The sequence below is a fragment of the Corvus brachyrhynchos genome, unplaced genomic scaffold, assembly GCF_000691975.1.
Source record: "Corvus brachyrhynchos isolate BGI_N302 unplaced genomic scaffold, ASM69197v1 scaffold312, whole genome shotgun sequence".
Taxonomy (NCBI): Eukaryota; Metazoa; Chordata; class Aves; order Passeriformes; family Corvidae; genus Corvus; species Corvus brachyrhynchos.
The window spans coordinates 1,399,682-1,414,322 of record NW_008236640.1 but is presented as its reverse complement, the minus strand read 5'-3'; the positions used below and the strand labels follow the sequence as shown (position 1 = coordinate 1,414,322).

At 38.1% G+C, this 14,641-nt stretch overlaps 1 protein-coding gene across 9 annotated transcripts in view; it reads left to right on the top strand.

The window, feature by feature from the left end:
* Nucleotides 1–14,641, top strand: part of WDPCP (WD repeat containing planar cell polarity effector) — a 149,785-nt gene that overhangs the window by 14,002 nt on the left and 121,142 nt on the right. The window contains exon 1 of one of the 9 annotated variants that reach the window (XM_017726739.1): nucleotides 9,998–10,121. The exons of 7 other annotated variants lie outside the window; for them this stretch is intronic. The gene's annotated coding sequence lies outside the window, so the exon portion shown is untranslated. Of the gene's footprint in view, nucleotides 1–9,997; nucleotides 10,122–10,180; nucleotides 10,289–14,641 lie in introns of those variants that run through there. One more of the 9 variants, XM_017726738.1, reaches the window with a different exon arrangement.

Sequence of the window (14,641 nt, the reverse complement as noted above, 5' to 3'; positions counted from 1 at the left end):
TTTATCCCTCTGGGGAAAGACATATGCATGCACACCAAAATGTAGGTTTAGTGACACTTATTACAGCTGCTTTGTATTAGTAATCAAATTTTGTACTCATTTTTGCCTATGTTTAAGAAAAGGTGCAGAAAAAAATCCTGAAATGCATATGGCTTTCACCAGATAGAGGTGGCATTGCTATTTTCACCTTTCTTTTCTGGGAACAACGAGTTACCCTTCATTCTTTTTCTCTGAAGATAACTTTATCTTATCAGTCATCCATGCATCTTTCCTCAGAGCTTGGATAACATTCCTTTTGATTATTAAGATGTTGCATTGTTCGAAAATGAATCAGGGAATGCCGTTTGTTGCCCAGTAGCATGCCTTATGGACAGTGGAGTCTTGTCATAATCACAAAGTGTCAAAATTCAGGATTCTAATGCCAATTTATAAGTGCTCTAGTTTTCAAAAGTGAAATGTGACTATGGATTTACATACTTATTTCAGTAGTGGAGTTGAAATGGGATAACATACTTTGGGAGGAGCAGGGAGCAAGCCGTATGTCGCTCACCCTACATGACTACCCTGTAATAGATCTTTCAGAGCTTTGAAGAGTGGGTGTTTTTAATGTCTATGTTGTATCATTTAATGGATAATTTTAAAAAGTTACACACTTTTTCTAGTCAATGTTAAAGCTAAAGAGATTTGGAATGTACCAAAAACAGATTTCAAGCTGGGGTTTGTAAAAATTTACTCTTTTGGAGTGAGCAAATACTAATTCTCTTGGTCATAGAAAGTGTGTCTTTGTCTCTATTGAGATTGTAGTTAAAAGCAGTTAATACAGTACTAAAATATTTTATATATATATATGTACACATGCATATACAAATATACTAGAATTCATTTGGCTTTGCAACCTTAGATATTTAACAAGAAATGCACCTGAGAGTGTTCATGTCTTCAAATGATGAACTAAACACTTAAAGTAGCAGCCCTAATTTCCAGATAGACAACAGATGCATCTATATTCAGAACACTGTTATTTCCCTTCTTGTTTTTTTATCACCTGACTTATGGAAGTAAAATCTGCTGAGTAAGGACACAGCATTTTTCTTTTATTACCTGAAAAGACAGTCTACCTTTCAGTTCCCACATTCGTTTTTGGAGCTTGTTGGCTGATTTGATAGATTTGGTGAATGAGGTAGAGATCTTAAAAGCTCCAAATGTGAATGTGTTTCTTTAATATTTAAGGAAATGGAAATTGGTGTTCCCTTCCCCAGACTGCTCAAGAAAAGACTGTGACCTGTAGTCAAGGATTTTTTTCAATCTGACCTTTGATATCAGTCATTAACTATGCAGGTCCTGATGGTTGAGAAGGCTCCAGAGCAGCCAGAGTGTGCTGCTTTGTGCTTGGCTGGCACCAGAATTGTGTGTAGTGGCAGAGGAGAGGAAGGAAAAGGGAACTGAAGGGCATGGCTACAAAGAAATGAAAGAGCTGAATGTAATGTAGATGGAATTTGGGAAACTAGAGGGAAAAGTGAGGAACCTGACATGGAGGTTTGGGAATATGGGGTTGCGCTTGTACGTCACACATATATAGAAGATCAGACAAGCTGCAGTGCCCCTTACTGTTTTGTCTGTCCTTTGGATTACATTTTGTGGCATACAAGAACACTGAAAATAAATTTTTAAGTAGTGTGTAATTCTTGTTGCCATTTTGTTTTCAGTTTGATTGCTTATTCATCATGGGCGATGTTTCCCTTGTTTTCTGCTGACAGAAGAATGCCTCCTTGTTCTTACATGTTGATATATGGCTTCATTTGAGGGAGAATGTTGGTGTTGCCTTTAGCACAAATGATGTATGCATTTGCATTTCTGGAACACTTTTAGAGTTTCCCATTTTCTTTTATCTCCTTTACAGAATGAGCAACTGTTTTCTAGTTTATCTTTTCTGAAGATCAGCATAGATTGTTGATTACAGAGTGCAATAAATTAACTTGTCGACTTTTGCCACATTTCATGTTTATGTTATATATCTGAACAATGTTGAAGATTTATAGAAAACTTTAAAAATTAATCCGAGATGTAAACGCTTGAGAACAAAAGGGTTTTTTTTTAAACTGGATTTTATTTCTAAAACCTGCTACACAAAATTGCATGTCTCTATCTAGAACAAGCTTTTAAATTTTAATTGCTGAAGGGGTTTTCAAGTGATTTATTAGACATCTGACTGCAAAACTGAAAGTGGATAATTGTAATCCTATTGTTGTCTTTTGTTTTGCCTAAACCAGAAAAACCCAGAATTTGAAAATACAGTGTTCATTAGAGTAAAAATTACAGGTTTTTATCATATTGTGTTCTTCAGTTTGCTTCTAAAGGAATTTGTTTTCTTACTATATTGTAAAATAGACTTGAAAAACTTCACTGTAGTCACAATGTAATTTTTTTTTTTTTTTAATCCAAAATTACTGAATGTGTGGGAGAAATTTGTAAATTTTACTTTTTCAGTAATGTCAGGTGAATGACTCTCTTATCCACTTGTGGGCAGCATTATTTTGTTTTCCAGTTGCAATATATGGAAACAGTTTAGTTCTTGCCTCTCTGTTCCATTTTGGCCTTCTAACCAGAACGAACACTTTGGACGCATCAGTGTTCTGAGCTGGAAATATTTACCAAACTAAGCCTTTTTCCCACAAGTTTTTTGGAGTGAATTCTTGAATTCCAGAAGAAGAGAATTAGGCTAACTACTTTTAGCAGACAAATTTTTGTTTTTCATAAAGAATAAACCATTCCCAGTCAAGTCACCCATTTCCCTTTTTTTTCCAAATCTCTTGGTCTGAGGTCTCAGAGGAAAATCCATGGAAATTTCCTTCATGGTTTCAAGGGACCATAAAGTAATTAAAAAAAAAAAGCAACAAGAGATAGGCATTTAGTTTGTAGTTCCATTTTTTCGTGTGTCAGTTTGTTACATGTAGAATTTCAGTTTTATCCTTTCAGATTTGAATAGATTCCCATTTTTCGTCTTGAGTTCTGTTAAGCAGTAACAGCCCCTGAATTCTACCAAAAATCAAACAAGGCCTTTTAACAACTTTCTGGGAGGAAAGGTAAGGGTTCTTCACCTGGTCTCCCCCTGCCCCACTGCCTTCCCCCAAAGAGAGCCTTTTTTTTGCCCTTGGGCAGTTTTTTCCCATTCCTTTACCATATAAACTTGATGACATGTCTCTGGATGCATTTTAAGGGATTCCTGGGCAAGGGGCAAGTCAGACCTGAAAAAGGAAAAGCGTTCTTGCTCCCTAGAAATGAATTTGGAAGTTTACCTATTATCTCAAGGTGGTTTTTGTCTTTTAAAAGCAGCACCTAACTTTTTCTTTTTTGTAGTCTTTCCATCTCTTCTGGAATGTTCATTCCTAAATAACTCATAAGTTTCCTTGCCTGTTGAAATTTCAAGAACTCTGCTAACTGTGTTTTCTTTCTTAGTGGTGTTTATTTCCCGATGGCTACCTTTGCAGAATTTGTCTTGAATTTGAGGACGCATTTTCCAAGAGCTTAGTTATCGGATTTTTACTATGGGTAAGATTGACAGCCTGAGGTTCTTTACCATAATTATTTCTTGAATTGTCCCATAAGTTGGAGGTTCCTGTGTTTTGGCAGGGAAGAGATCTGTGTCAGTACCTCTTCTGCATGTTGTTTGGGTTTGATGTATTAGAAACTATCAAATACCTGAGTTTATTGTGGTGGTGTTAATGATGCAAGCTGAGAATTCAGCCTGTCTTGTTTTGGAACTGTGGCTTTCAAGGTTTTTAAGTGTTTTTAAGGGTAATTTTAAGTGTTGGAAAGAAGAAAAAATAGCAATTACCTTTTAATGGACACTGGGATCTCTCCTCCCTGTTTGCATTGAACATGAGTTACCACAGGCATGGCTCTGGGAGATTGGGAATTACCAGCAAAATCCCAGCGATGGCTGCTATGGAAGAACACAGGTACATAGGAACATTGTAATGCATTTAAGAATTATTTCCTTTTAATCCATAGCAAAGGTCACAAGTTTCATAAGTAGAATGGTAAGAACTTCCCTGAAGTGATGGTGGGGTTGTTTTTTTTCTTTCTTTTTTAAATGGCATGTGTTGACTCAGGTTGAGCAAAAACCTGGGCCTGGAGGAGAAAATTGCAAAGTCCTTTATGATGTAATAGACTTTTTCTTTCTATTTTTCAACATATAAATTCCAGATATTCTTGTCTGCTTAGGATTGTCTTGATAACAAATAAGCTGTACAGTTCTTGGTCATCTTTTTTTCAATGCTGTTTTCTTGTACCTCACTTGCTTTATGCAGCCCCTGTGTCACTTCTGTGAGAGAATGACCGTGATTATTTTAGCAAAGTTTCTAAACTTGGTAAGGGTGGACTCCACCATTTATTATGAGTCCCTCATTTGGAACATCCTCTTCAGGGCATTGCTGATGAAGTACAATCCAAATTCTTTGTCTTTAGTATCATGAGCCACCAATGCAGCCTTTGTTCTCCCAGTGTTGCTGTGTGAGAAGCCTTCCCAAGCATAGTGCTATGCCTCTTCCAACAAAGTGGATTTTTGGTGGGCTTTCCCCACTTTCTATCTGCCTTCACAATATTTTCTCCCTCTTCTATACATGATTAGTGAGAAATAGGAAGATTTGAGCCTTATGGAGAGGGAGTCAGGTTGGCTGGAAGTGAGAAGTGGCATTTGCATTTACAGTGTTTGTTTACTGCCTTGGGACGACATCCTGGAAGTTTCCCATCTCCGCATGTTTGCTGACATATGTACTGAGTTTGCTTAAAAAAATGGTAATAAAATAGAACTTCCTTATACAGATCTTTTCACTTCAGGTAAGTTTTAATGGCATCTATATTTTTGCTCTTGTTCTGGTGACAACAATGTTATCAAGAAATTTCATAATATCAAGAGCTACAGAATATTGATTATAGTGGAATAAATTTTTAAGTTATCTTTGTGTTGGGAATAATTTCTATTTAAATTGCATGAAAGTCAGTCTTTATTGTAACTTGGAGACAGAAAAAATATATTGAGAAAGCTTTGAACAGACTTTCTGATGCAGGGCCAGCTATGTCAGTTTGTGATTAGGTGAAGTTCCATGGATTCATTAATGGGACTGGTAAGAGGACTATTGTTATGGCAATATTGAATTTAAACTTTTATCTGTTCTCATTGGGCAAAAAATTATTGTAGCAGATTTGAAAATGGGAATTTCACCCTATGATTTTGTTTTATATAAATATAAAAGTGTGCAGGTGTTTACAGGCCAGCAAATGGGTACAACTGGGTCTCCATATAAGGTGCTGGTTTATGAGAGATATATCAAGAACTGTGTAGTATGAACGGGTGCTTTGAGGCTTAAACTGCAACCAAGCAAAAATGTGCAGCCTTCCCCTTTTGTCTATAATAGGGTCGACATTGGGAACCATGATCCCTTTGATCTTTACATAAAACAGATGAAAATGCATAAATTGCTTCTAATCAGAGATGAATTAAAGGAAAATAGCCTCCCGGAGGACAAAGCACCCCAGGCACCCATCAACAGCCTTACCAAATGACAGACCTGGAGGAGACTTCAAAGCTGCAAACACAACTGCCAGTGAAATCCACCAAGAATCAAGATGCCATTTAAAAAAAAAAAAATAATTTTCACAGTTTACAAGTGCCCAGAACTCTCTCTCTAAGAAAAAGTGACAGAAACACACTACATGGACTTGCTTTTTAAGCCACTAAAGGTTCTTTTTCTTTTAGGAGACTTGGTAAAGGCAAGACTTGCTTGTTTAATTTAGTCCAAAAATGTGCTCAGACATGACAAACATTGGTAATTTTAGTGTCAGGTAGGGTTTATTCCATTTGAGTGGCATATTGTTTAGAAGTTGAAGTATATGTTTTAGTGGAAGCAGATCAGGCGTTTATTGTAATTGCTTCCTTGGTTGTCATCTTTATTTGTCCCTGTGAACACAAGCATGGTTAACATTCCTCAAATTGCACAAGAAGGAGGAAATGTAAATATCAGGTTTGATTTTGGAGGGGAGGGAAGGAAGATTTGAAGCAATAATTTTATTATGAGCATTTTCTCTTTGTGAAACAAGGAATAACTTTATCCCGAGTTAAATCAGAATTCAGATCCTCTTCTAGCTCAGGTAATTTATTAAAATATTATTTAGATAGTAATATCAGTAATGTTAAATATAAGAAATAGGCTTGAATAAGGAATATTGATTGCTGGTTTGTTTCAAGAGAGATAACCTAAACATAATTTTTTACAATTTTGTTAGCATTCTGTTTATGAGAAGATACCAAAACTTAACATTTTTGAAGATAGAGACTAACCACAATTTTATGGAGTACTAAAATACCACTTCTGATAAAGACTGATGTATTTCCTACAATATAAATATTGTTTTAGGAAGGATTTTACCTGCTGCTAATTGTATACTTTGCTTATTTGTTGTGTACAGCATAACATCTGTATCCAAGCCCACATAAATTTCAGAGTCACTTAGTGGCATAAAAAGAACAAATGACATTTCCAGATATGTCACTGACAATGAAGATGTTCAGCGGGCTGAAGGATTTGCTGTAGGTGAGATCAGAAAGGTTGCCTAATTCATTTTGTAAGAACTTACTTTCAGTTGCTTCTGACCTTAATTACTGTAACAGAAGTATGTTATGTTTAGAGCTCTTGATTTTTGGAAGAAGTAAAAAGATTTTGCCAGTCTGTTTAAGGATGAAGCTAGGAAAAATTGCTGAGGACTTTCTTTCTCTTAACATTTTTAAAGGTTTTCTTCTTGAACACACTGATATCTCTGTTCCTTGGAGCAGACATTTTAAATAGGTTTTGAAAAATTGGAGTTTGTCTTTGGCTTGTGAGACCTTCACCAGTTAGCTTTCCAAAGCTTGCATCTTCAGTGAATGCACTTTTCTCTCTTTTGGGCCACTGACCCACCTGCACGTGAATGAGCAGAAATTGACTGCTGGCAAAACAGGCATAGCTGGACTTCCTTCACAAAGACTGATCCTGACTGATCCTATCAATAGCTGCACTGAAATGGCAGAAGGCTGTAAGGCAGAGCAGGAAGTCTGCCTTGTTCTGTCAGGTGGGATGAGAGCTACAAAGAGAAGAAAGTGAAGTCTGAAAATGAAGAAAAGAAAAATGTCTTGAATAGAGAACTTGATGGCCTGTAACACTGCAGAGCAAGAGCCTCTCTGGTTATGGACTTTTATGAAAAAAGAGGTCTTTGCCACAGCTTACACAGAGAACTGTCCCCTTTCCCTTAGGTTTTGCTGTTTCTGCCTGACAGCAAAACCATCTCTTATATTGAGTCACACTGCATTGACTGATCAGCATATAAAGCCTGAAAACAAAGTCAATCATTCTTTCCCTTCGTGAGTACCTCTAATATTTTTGCAGATAATACGCTTCAGCGCTGCTGTTTGTTTTTCCTATCTTAAACTTTTTATCATTTTGGATCCTTTGAATTAGACAGGGCCTTATGTTGTTGGGACTTCCATCTGTGTCATAACTTGGCAAAGAGAAATCTCAGTTCACCCTGAGTGAAAGTGGGTGTTGGAACACAGCAATAGTGTTTTCCCTCTGTACAGTATCAGGTGGCACAGGTACAAATTGCTACTGCAAGGCAACACAACAGTTTACCGGGCTTTTTTGTTTTTTAAGAAGGAACTAATTTCCTTAAATCCCCTTTCTGAATGCAAGGGAATTTTTACTATTTCTTTCATGTTTGCTATGTAAATCTACTTGGAAAGGAAGGATCATGTATGATCATCTGCATTAAGCAATCAGCATGATGGACTCATGAAACTCTCAGCAATATCTTCAGGCTCCCCTTAAGGTGGGTTGTATGTGTTAATCAGCCAGTGAGTGCCAAATGCTGCTGCTTCTAGACTGGGCTCACAGGGGCATGAGATGCCTCAGGGACCTGATGCACAATCTGGGATGATTTATCTTGGGATGGTTGTTGTGGTTCTTGCACTGCCTCTGCTTTGGGAACAGTTCAGTTGCTTATGTAGCAGCTCCACAAGGTACAGTTGGCAAACTAAGGAAAACTGAGGTTGGTGCAAGTGCACCATTGGCACTGAGCTGTACCTTGCATCAGTGCAGGGCTGTGAAATCCCAATTTCACAAGTAGCTTAGCCACGCTGCAACAGGGTGAGAACCCCTTTGTCGCCAAGGAGAAGAGAATTAGGGTACAGCTGGTATGAGCTATTGCATTTGTCTGGTGATAATCTGCCCTCCTCAAGAACTGGCACACTGAACTAGAGCAATTGTATCCTTTAGCCTTTCCCTCAATCTTTTAGTATTCACATTCAAAAGCAATGTAGACAAAGAATAAATGATTTAAGACCTTAAGTACTGCAATGTTTGGCTGTACAGAGAAGTCCAGTTCACCTTCTAGATACATCCTCCAGCAGCAAAGATATTTCTGAAGGAATTTTTTTACAGGATTTCTCTACCTGCATGGAAATCAGGGTTTTTGCAATTGGGATTTTTCTGCTTCTAAAGGACCCAAACAAAGAGTTCTCAAAAACTTCTAAACTTCTTCAGATCTAATAAGTTTCTTTGTGTTGAAGAGGAGTCATGGCTCTGGCATGGATGCAAATGCAATTGCATTTTGCATGCCATCAATGGCAGTTCTCTCTGATTATGATAATTTGATCAAGAATATGTATTCAGTTTTTCTGCTGTTCCATATTTACTTTAGGAATTGGATAGTGGTAGTCTAATGTGAAAGGCCTTCATCCTGGCATGGATGTGTAGTCACTGCCATGCTTCTGGATTTCATTGTAGGAGCCCAATCTTTAACAGCTTTTAGTATATCTGCCTGTCAAAATACCATTCTTCTTCTTTTTCTTCATCATAGTCTTTGTCATCATCATCAACTTGGTTAGGAATTTGTCACCTTTATGGCCTTTCAGTCTACAGAGATGGAATGGTTATCGTGTGGCCTTGTGTTCATTTGTGCCTAAATTTGCCTTTTCATTTTCGTTGGACACAGTATGCCTCATTTTTCAAGATTGTGACCAAGCAATGCAGTGAATTTAAATTTTTCAGATTCCCTGCAATCCCATTTTATCTGGGAAGGACAAAGATGTTTGTCAGAGTCTTCAGTTTGTTCACTCCTTTGCCTTCAGCAGCTGAATGGATAGCTATAACTGTTGATAACCATGACCACTGATAACCATAGCTCTGTCCCCAGACTTTTCTTCAGAGAGAAAAAAAGACTAAAAAAACCTGCTGTTTACCTGCCTATAACTCACTGCAAGATATCTGGGGCATGCTGAGGTGCTGCTGCTGTCTTGGCCTCCCAGAGGAGCTGGCAGAGGGAAGGTTGTTTCCCCTTCTGACCATATGGAGAAGAGAGAACAGGCAGAACAGAAGAGCAAAGCCTGCAAGCATGGGTTGGTCTGTGAGGAACATGTCACTGTGAGATGCCTCTCATTGTTCTAGCCTCCACTGCTTATAAAAACAAGTTGAACCATCCCAGATTGTAGTCTGGCATATTAATGTAAACTGGGACTGGTTGGGGTTGCTCTTAATATGCCAGACTTGTGCTTGTTCAGCAGCTCTTATGCAATATCTGTGGTACTGGGATGCAGGGGGCTGAACAGTGGGGAAAAGGAATGAGTTCAGATGTCTCAGGGTAAATAATTGGTAGAAGATAGACTTGCTAGGTCACACTGTCCACTCAACTTCTATTGCTGTACTGGGGAGAAACAGGACTGTTCCAGGCATATTCTGAGGTATCCTCTCCTTGTAGAACTGTTGTGCCTAGCTGACTCCAGCTGAAAAAGCCTTGCCCATATCAGTGGTTCCCATTATATCTCTCCTGAGAATGCAGTTTTAAGAGGCATCTTTTTGGCAGCCCTGCCAGCTGACACAGCTCTCATTCTGTCCTTGCATCACTAGCATAATTACACTGGCAAGCTGTTTGTAGGGTTGCTTGGTGAGCTGGTTCATGGAATTGAACTGGTTTTAAATGGAACCTTTTCCTTTGAATGCCTTATAAGCATAGCTGAAGGAAGATCAGCAGCTTTGGCTTTTTTAAGAGACGTCTGTTGTCAGGACCTTGAAACTCCTGGTGATCCTTTTAAGGTATAATGCTAAAAAATTTTGGCAAAAGGTGTGCAAAAGCCTGCACAAGAAGGTTCCAGAAAACTGGTGTTTTCATGATATTGGTGACTCAAGAGGATGTGTAACCATCATATCAGGAGCCTCAAATCCTGTGCAGTGGAATCCCTTGCAAATATCTGAGGAAATATGTAGGTATTTTTTGACAAAATTTACCTTTATAAATTCTGCCTTTGTTTATATTGAGAAAATGTAACTTGAGTAGAGCCAGTAATATAAAAGATACAGCTGGGGTTTTTGTTGTTGTTGTTGTTGTTTGGTTGGGGTTTTTTTAATAAATTACATTAAAATGGAGAAGAAAATAACAGGTGGAAGAGTAGAATAGAGAGAAGGATTGCACCTGAAGCAAGGGTTAGGTTTGTGAAGAGGAGCATATGAGATGTAGAAGAACCATTAACCATTTAGATCGGGAAAAGTAGGTTATTCTGAATCCCAGAATCCAGTGTACATTGGATTAGGCCTGGGAATAACAGGATGCTTTTATTGGAAATGAGGAGCCTGAAGAGCATGGCGCACAATGCCTTTAGGAGAGGGCTCAAAGGATTAGGTACTGCCAAATCAGCACTGAGAACAGGGACACTGGAGCATCCTAGGTAGAAATGGAACTTTTGTGGATGTTATTTGCTAAATAACAATTTTTGATTTCTTCTACTGAGCAGTTGTGAACAACATGGTTGTTTTTCCCAACAAAGGTCACAGATTTTTTTTTTTAAGGTCCAGCCTAGGTATAATAGTGGTGTGTTTCAAAGACCCTGTAAAATGTAAGCAACTGAACCATTTTTTGCTGCAAAATTACCTCACTTTCCACTTCCAGAAAAGAAAAGTCAGCCTGGTGAGGCCTTACTTGTATTTCAGCTCACAGAGCTGAAGATTTGCAAAGTTGTTCACAACTTTAAGTAGAGTTGTAAGATTAATAAGGTGGTTTGCCACTTCTAAATGGCAAGACTGCCACCCTGGCCATAACAATAAAAATTTGGGCACTGGATGACACATTTTTCTAATACTATAATGTCTGCCTTTAATCTTTTAAGTAAACATTTTTTCAAGGCTTATATTTTTGAACTATCTACTTCTTGGGTAATGGTTTAAGATACATATATGTGTAGCTTGATTTTATTTAACCAGGCAGGTAAATCCTGCTTTAGAGACAATTTAATTGACTTTGACCCCAAAATAGGTCATCTATCAGGATCTAAGCATTTTTTTGTACATAAAAAAATCAGGGACTAAATTAAAAATATACTTGCAGAGGTTGTATTGTACATAATTTTGGTCATGAAAGCCACAAATTTAAACTGGCAGAAAATGGGATGAGTCTCATTTGAAAGAAATAGTTATATTGTATCATATATTTATATATTACAAAATAACATTAAATATTTAATCACCGTATTTGATATGTTTGTTTTGAAATAAGTTTAATTTTCATCCACTGTGAGTGAAAGGCATGAAGTTGAGGTCAGTGTAAGGATTGGAAATTGGTATTTGAAACACAAGGTGGTGCCATTGTGTAAAGTTGTGCTTCTGTGGAGTTTCTGAAGGCAGTGAAGGTGAAAACGGTGTTTAAAAACTTGTGATACATGTGTACAGAGAAGTTAGCAGTTTTAAATGAAAGATTTGTAGCCCAGGATGAAGGGGAGTGTGCCTGGAGTTCTGGTTTTGTGACATGCGGAAGGAAAAGGGATCTCTCAGGGAAGAGCTGTGTGATAAGTTGGTGTTTTATTTTGACTTTAAGTCTGCTTGCAAGTATTTTCCTTTTTTGGTTTCAAAGGGGGAAAGAGAACTTAACTCTCAGTGTGAATCTAGGAACCATCTCCTAGCAGCTTTATATTGTGAATATATCAAAACAAGCTTCCCTTGTGTTACTTCAAATACACCCTAAAATGCCTTAGGATTAAAGCAATCATCTGTAATACAATATCTGTGGCTCATCGTTGATTGGCTCAAAACATGAAATACAGCTTTTCTTTCTTGGAACAGTCAGTGTGTTTCCTTCATTGTCTGCTTTACCAAAATTCTGCATTCCTTGTCTAATCCTGAGATATTAAAATAATTAAGTGGGATAGTCACAGTTTCACTAATGAAGCATAATTGAGCTTTGGAATACTTTGATATTAAAATTAAAAAGAAAACATAAAAATGGATTTGCTGAGCATATGCACATTATTCCTATATATTGCTCCCTGGTTTGGGCAGTAACTGTGGAGCTGGCTTGCCTAAGGACACTATGGCTGTCCTGCTAACAGTTTTTTCAGCCTGCAAATCTTTATCACAAAGTGTGTGCAACTCTGCTTATTGCATCTGTGAGAAGAGTTAGCTCGAACCAAAGTAATCATTATAACTTTAAGGTGTGAAAATTTGATTGCATCAGTGTTTATTCTTTTAGGTAAAGTGGTCAAAAGAAAATCAAAGTTTTGCAATAGCTGTTCAGATCTGGTTGCTGTATGTAAATGATACATATTTAATTAATTTGTTGGAAGAAATGTGTTTGACTTCATTCAGCAAATGCTATAGAATGATTGTTCCTATTGAGTCAGATAAAATGTTATTTAATGTGCTTTGTTACTTAAATATATCAGGTCCTAATAACAATTTATGTGACCTAGAAAACACCAAAGACTTGGCATCAATTTTCAAATTACTTCTTTCTTTCAGACCAAGAATCCTGTACTGTAATAATGTCTTACACACAGGGTTGCTTATTATAGATGTTGCATGCACTTTAACTGCTGTGCAAAGCACCTCTCCCATGTAATTACACAAACATATTCTTAATTAATATGACTTGTGTTAGCGTGATCGAGCAATGGAATATTTTTTAGGTGTGTGTTTTGCAATCCTGAATGAAGGCTGACAAATGTGGAATGTAGTTACTAAATATCACACATCTCATGAAGAAATCCTTGGAAAGGACAAAAGCCAGGACAGCTGTGAGACTTCATGGCAATGAACTACCTTTAGAAGTCCTCAAACATGTATTGATGCAGGAATTGCAGTGTCCCAGGCTCTTCCTGATCCTTAAGGATCTGTATAGAAAGGTGTTGTCAGATATGAAGAGCACTTGGGGAAACTGGAATAGTTTGTTTTCTCCATGTGGAGTAACTTGACTCTGTCCAAGTGAAATGCCTCTCTATAACTTCAGTGTGCTGGAGTGATGTATTTTGTACTCCCTGCTTTTGTAATTTAACCACGGGGTATCCTGGAGGTAGGGCCTATCGTGCAATGTTGTGCTACTCAGTTCCATGCTCTGGATCAGTTGCGCTTTTTTTATGTGTTTATGCAATTCTTCATATGTCGATGCCTGGAATACTTGCAGAAACGTTGGAATTGGGAATGAAGCTGGAAAATTTATGGTTCATTTCCCCCTGTCCATTAATTTTGCCGTTCCATTTTGAACTGCTGTAAGGCAGCACAGAGCATATGTCATAGATCATGATAATCATTAATGGAAATGAGATTGCGCATGTTTAGTCATGTAGAGAGATGCTTTTGGGCATGTGATTTCATAAAACTTTTGAAGTTATGGCCATACAGCTACCGAAGGAGTAGGAGCAGGTAGGTGAAGAGAGTAGTTCCTTCCCCAGGACGTTTATCAGAAGCCACTTTGTTTAGTGGAGCGCTACTTTAGGGATAGATCAGCTAGTTGCTGATATACATGAGGAAGCAGTGTAATGATGCACAACTGGGATGACCAGTGGTGGAAGCAAAAATTCAGTGTAACACAGGCCACTGACCATCTCTGAACTCACTCCAGTGAGTTAGGTAGACAGGGGAGCTCCTGGCAGTGCCAACAGGCATTTTGCCATTCCCATCTGAAGACTCCCTCAGTTGCAAATCAGTTGAATATTGAGAAACAGCTGTTGGGACTGCTGTGGAAATTTCTGATGCTTTTAGGGAGGAGGCTGCTGTGAAATGCAACAGCAGTGGGGATGTTTCATAAATAGAATGCTCAACAAATCTAAGTGATACCGGGTAGGCAAATATGCCTATCTTCTCCCCTTCTCCCATTACCCTATGCAAACAAAAATCTTGATGGGAAAAAATATTTTATAGGATGCCACAAGCAGACATGAACAAGCAGGTATGAACAAATATACTTAAGGCCTCCAGCTGATACTGCCCATGTTCAGAGGAGAACAGATGTCAGCAATTTAGTCGCTATGGATAAACCTGTGCAAGGTGTCTTGATACTGCAGCATGTCTTGAGGCAACTTCCAGGAGATGGTAAAGACTTGTGTTCCGAAAACCACTGGACAAAAAAAATTGAGATAACAGTGCTGCTGTTTACCAGGATGGCATCCCTCTCTGGGGAGGCAGCCATGGAAAGGGAACACCGATTGTGCACCACCAGGAAGGAAATGCTGGACGTGGCAGTAGGCATGCCAAAGTCTTTGCCTTTTGTTTTCTCATGAGCTGAAGGTATGAGAAAGATGTGGCTGCTGTAATGTCTGTGTTTCTCATAGTACTGAGAAGACACATTCCTG